This window comes from Eumetopias jubatus, unplaced genomic scaffold (genome assembly GCF_037043125.1).
Source record: "Eumetopias jubatus isolate StellerSeaLion01/CBP00866 unplaced genomic scaffold, mEumJub1_p1.0 scaffold_16, whole genome shotgun sequence".
NCBI lineage: Eukaryota > Metazoa > Chordata > Mammalia > Carnivora > Otariidae > Eumetopias > Eumetopias jubatus.
In genome coordinates, this window is record NW_028274822.1 from 82801378 (window position 1) to 82807380 (window position 6003).

The following is a 6003-nucleotide window of genomic DNA, read 5'->3' on the forward strand; positions in this document are numbered from 1 at the left end:
GAGTGCCAATTACTTACTAGGTGTGAGACCCAGGGCAAGTCACTTCACTATCAACCCTCGCTTTCCTTGTCTTCTGCAAGGGGAGCCCCATTTCCCACTCCCTTGGCTTCAGAAGGCAGTCAGGAAACTCATAGGAGGTCCCCAGGGTGGTCAGCTTCAGAGGCAGAAAGGAGGAGTATGGTTGCCGGGGGCTGGAGGGGAGGGGGAAATGGGGAGCTGTGGTTGAATGGGTACGAAGCTTCCATTTTGCAAGATGGAAAAAGTCCTGGAGATGAATTCTGTAACGACTGTGCAACAGTGTGAATGTATTTCATGTACACTTAAAAAATTGTTTTAAGTCCGAGAATGAATTGGAAAGCTTTTGTGAATGCTGCTGCACAAAGAGGGGGGCTCCTCCTCACTCGTGGCTGCCGGGCTTTGCTGCCACCCACAGCGGACTCTTGAACCCTGAGCCCTTTTCTCCTCACAGCTGTCAGGCAGCCTCCCCACACCGGCCCATCCATCATTCGGTCCTGGCTCTCCTCCGTCTCCCCAAGGCCATCCCAGGGACCACACTCATCTGTCAGCTACGCCAATACCATCCACATATACTCTCCTCTCATACCTCTGTGACCCTCATTCCTGCCCTTCCTAATTGTCCTCCAACTGAGCAAGATGCCGGAGAGCGAATTCCAGCAGGTGCCACAGCAACAGACATGGGACCACCCTGCTTGGAGCGGATCCCCTCATCCCGCTTCTGGAGACTCTGGGATTCTAAGGCAGCACTTTGCAAATGATGGATGTGTATGCCACTCCCCTGGGGGGTCTTGTTCAAATGCAGAGTCTGAATCAGGAGGTCCAGGTGGGGCCTGGCATTCTGCATCTCTCACCAGCTCCCGGCTGATGCTGCTGGCTGAGGGGCCACCATTTGAGAAGCCACATCTGAGGCACCACCCAGTTGCCCCCTGATGCCTGGCCCCAGGTGGTTGTCCGAGGGCTCTGAGAAGGAACTCAGATGGTATTGAGGATCTTGCTTGAGAACTTTTGGGAGAAAGCCCAATCAACACAACCTAAATGAAATTGGAGTGTGGGGCAGTGATCTTAATCCATCAAACCTGTTATCCATCTTGGAGAAAGATGAGTATTTTAGTGGAATTTGAGAAATTCTCTTTTTACAAAGGTAATTGACAAGGGAACGGAACAAGCCTTCATTATAGAAAAAATCCAAATGATATAAGCAAGTACTTCCCCATCCAGGAGGTGGGGCTTAATCTCCTCCTCCTTCCTCTCCCCTACTCTGCACCAATAAGAGAACGTGGGAAGGAGCAGAAAAACTTGGCAAACATCACCTAGACCACATGATCAAGGTTAATGCCACCCATGAGGGCAGGTGGCTGACGTGATGTGAAAGGTACCTCAACTCTGTGGTGGTCTTCCCAGTAACCCATAACCCTAGTGGCATCATGAGAAAAGCGTCAGACCAACTCCAGGGACATTCAACAGAATGCCCGAGCAGTACTCCTGAAATCAAGGTCATGACATAACAAGGAAAGAGTGAGGAATGGCCATCGATGGGAGGAAGACAGGATGATAAATTCAGTGTATAAATGCAACGTCTCGGACAAGACATTGGCACAAAAATACAACTGTGTAGAAAGTGGTGAAATCGGAATAAAGTCAGAATAAAGTTCCGCCTCATGATTCTAAATCATCGTTCATTTCTTAGCCTTGATGAATGTTCCCTGGTAGTGGAAGATGTTAACGTCGGGGTGTGTGTGGCGGGGGGGAATCTCCCTGGGTTATCTTTGCAACTGTTTTTATCCATCTAAAATTATGCCAACATTGGAGTAGTGCCTTTTTTTTCCAGAAGGGAATTAGCCTTGAATATGGATGACAGCAGTGTAGCTTGGAAGCTGTGTTGGGCCAAGGAGGCGCAATGGGCTTAGGCACATGGTGGAAAGGAATCATTTTATAGCTGACATTGATTTCAACTTTGCCCTCTCCTGCCAGGTTTTTCTCCAAAATCCTTCTGTGCCAATCATTGGCACACAGTGGGGGGCAGAAGAAAGGTTTGCAGTGGGCGTGGCTGCCCCAAGTACAAGCGATTGCAAGGTGCGTTGTCTGTGAAGAATGGAAAAGCAACAATGAAGTTGACTAGCAGGCTCTCTGCTCTTCGTTACAGTTGCGCGCTGACCATTCTAAGCAGTCATGCTTGTTTTTATTAGCTTGTTAGGAAAATCTTTATTCAACGTGTTCTTAAACATTTGTTTAAATTTTTTAGTTGAATTATAATTGACATACAACATTTTACTAGTTTCAGGTGTATAGCATCATGATTCGGCATTTTCATACATTCCGGAATGATCCTCTTGATAAGCCTAGTTACCCTCTGTCACCATACAAAGTTATTACGATACTCCCTGCGCTGTACATTACATCCCCGTGACTTGTTTATTTTATAATTAGAAGTTTGTTCCTTTTAATCTCCCTCACCTATTTTGCCTAGCCCCCTCCCCTCTGGCAACCACGGGTTTGTTCTCTGTATCTATGAGTCTTTTCATTTTTTTATATTCCACACATAAGTGAAATCTTACAGGAATTCTTTTTCTCGGTCTGACTTACTCCACTATAGCATAGTATCTTCTGGGTCCATCCATGTCGTCGCAAATGGCAAGAACTCATTCTTCTTACAGCTGAGTAATATTCCATTGTGTATCTACACCACATCTTCCTTATCCACTCATCTCTCCATGGACACTTAGCTTGTTTCCATAATTTGGCTATCGTGGATAATGCCTCAAGAAACCTAGGGGTACGTGTATCTTTTCAAGTCAGGGTTTTCATTTTCTTTGAATAAACACCCACAGAAGTAGAATTGCTGGTTCTATTTTTAATTTTTTGAGGAACCTCCACACTGTTTACCATAGTGGCTGCACCAGTTTGCATGCCCACCAACAATGCAGGTGGTTTCCTTTTTTTTCTACATCTTTGCCAGCACTTATTTCTTGTCTTTTTGGCGATCGCCATTCTGACAGGTGTGAGGTAATCGCTCACTGTGGTTTTGATTTGCGTTTCCCTGATGATGAGTGATGTTAAGCATCTCTTCATGTGTCTGTGGCCATCTGTGTGTCTTCTCTGGAAAAATATCCATTCAGGTCCCCTGCTTGCTTTTTAGTCAGGTGTGTGTGTAGCTGTAGGAGCTATAAACAGTCCTACTTTGATCCAAAAATTCACCTTGTAGACACTGAAAATTGAAGCTGACATCAATTTCTGTCCCTGTGTTAAACAATACCAAGGCCAAGTGAAAACAAACAAAAAAAACCTAGCTGCTGATTTCAGGACATACTTGCCCTTAGACCATGAGGCTGGGCCCCTGACATCATGACCGTTTGCTCGCCAAGGTTTGCCCCAAATCCTCACCTTGCTGTGCGTCCCTGCCCAGAGCCATTGTGTCATAGACTTTGCCTGATCCCAACCATTCCCTGCCCTGCAAGACCCACCTTAAAACCATCCATCCCAATCTTTAAAGGTCTATAAGGACTCTGCCCCACTTCCCATTCTGAGACACCACTGATATGGTCAGAGAGGGATGCTCTCTTACTGCAGTGAGTCTAGCGACTCAATTTTCTTGACTGACAGCTTTCTCTGGGCGTCTTTTTGGGAAGTCAACAGAGGTATCCTAAGGAAAGAATACTACCCATGCACAGAGTTGAACAAGCACAGTGCTGTTTATGTGCAGAATGACTAACAATGGGGAAAGTTGGTACCTAAGTGCCCAGCAAGGAAGGAGCGAGTAAGTAACTACTCAAGGATCTGTCACAGGATGAAATGCTAACCGAGCCATACATATTGAAGCTGAAAATGTTTTGCTCCATTCAGAGATGTGCTACATAAAAATCACTATCTTTCAACATGCTATGTAAAAAATATGTAGAATACAATCTTCCTTTCAAAAAACCCTACACCCCAGACTACAGAGATGTGCATTTATATCTGAAATATAAAAATGCGTTGAAAAAAAGGCTGGAGAGTTAACTCCAGCTCATTGCATGGGGACCTCTGGGGAGGGTCAATGGAGACTTTTATTATATTAATTTATATGGCTTTCTTTTTAATTATACAATAATAATGAAAATATTCTTGTTTTTTTTTTGCAGATTATCTATTTTTCTCTCCTGATCTGACATCTGGTGTGTCCCTAGCTTGTCTTCCCCTCCCAGGTGACCCCAGGTGTGAGTTATGAGCTGGCTGGACACCTACATTGAGCATGACCATGAACATGGCCTTCCACTGAATCTTCGTGAGGATCCTGATGAGAGAAGTAGCTGTCCCTACTTGAATGGGGGGAAAACTGAAACTTGGAGTTTGAATTTTGTGAAGGTCACACTATCATTTTTTTTCTGCCAAAACAAGCACCATAGACACAAGTGTGAACCCCCAGCTCAGACCATGGCTGAGCTCCACCCTGAGAAATCCCCAAGGTCATTCCCAGGTTAGTCCTGTCACCTCCCCCACCCAGCCACCCCCACAAAGAGTCCTGTCTGACCAATTATGGCTCCAGTGTCTTGCAGGCTTCTTAGAAATGCAATTTAATGTCCCCTAGGGCCCAGCTGAGGGTCTAGCTCAGCCTCTGACATTATTGTAGCTCAGGGCCAGGTAAGGAGGCTGCCGAACTCTGGTGCACTATGGGACAGAGTTCCCAGCCAGGGCCCTAGGACGGCACACCCTGTTCCCGGACCACTTTCTGAAAACAGCAGTACCTGAAGAGGGAGCCTAGGGGTGTCTGGGTGGTAAGCCAGCTGAGATGACCTGAAACTCTAGTAGATTCTTGAATGGCCAGGTCTGGGGAAGGACGGCTGAGTCTAGTACCTGGCCCCCAAGGGCGCACCACAGCTGCCCCGTGCTTCAGCTGAGCAGTCTACAAAGCAAAGGAAACTGGCCCCAAGCCCCAAAGCCCTTGTGGGTTTAATTCAGGGACTTCTCCTGGCACAGGCGTAGAGCTTCAGCCCAGAGCCAAAGGCCCTTCCGATGGGCTGCGCTAGATCATCACGTCCCCCGAGACTCAGATCACATAGTTCATCAGCCTCAGAATCAAAGATGCGTCCCAAGCTCTGGAATTGTCAGCTCAGGGGTCTTCAGTTTATCAAGTGCTGAGGGAGGCTTTGTGGATTGGAGGACCAGTACCTTCCAGAGCGTGTGCCCCCAAAATGAGTGTTTTTAACCCATCGGCATCTTCAGTAGTCAAGAGCATGGAATCTAGAGACAGGCGGCCAGGGTTCAAATCCCAGACCCACCACCTGCCGGTTGTGCGACCTTGAGCAAGTTCCTGGGGCTCTCGGTGCCTCCGCCCCGACTTTGGAATGGGGATGGCGACAGTAGCTGAGTCATAAACGGTTGTTAGGAAATGAGCAAGTATCTCTAAAGTCCTCAGAACACTTACCAGGGGCCAGACCTGTATTGTCACCTTGGTAACCCCTGCTGTGCCACTCTGTGTTTATGCTTCTTGATGCTCTTTTTATTGTTAAGGATATCAGTACAACAGGGAAGGAAATTCAAAGTAAAAGTTCTCCCTAACTACTACTGATCCCATTTCCCCATAATAACCAATGTTAAGAGTCCTTTATGTTCTTCCAGGAAAAAAAAATCAAGTTACTAATAGACTCTCCTGTAACTGTGATCATTTACTATTTCCCACGTTTTGGAAATGCAAGTGCTGCCTGGGTCCCGAGGCAAGGTAGCACACTTCTTGGAACCTCATAGTCCTCACCGGAAATGCAAGTGCTCGCAGGGCTTTAAGTGGGATACGCAACAGCATTTATTTGGCATTTACTCGTTACTCGGGTCCCAGGGTTTAAGCACTGAAATGCATTAAGTCACACAACTTTATGACCCAGCTGCTCTGATTGTTCCATTTCACAGATGAGGAAAACTGAGGGTTACAGAGACTGAGCAAATTGTACAAGATTACCCAGTGAGTAGTGAGTAAGGGCTGTTTCCTCGGGCAGCTTTCAGAGATGGAGGATG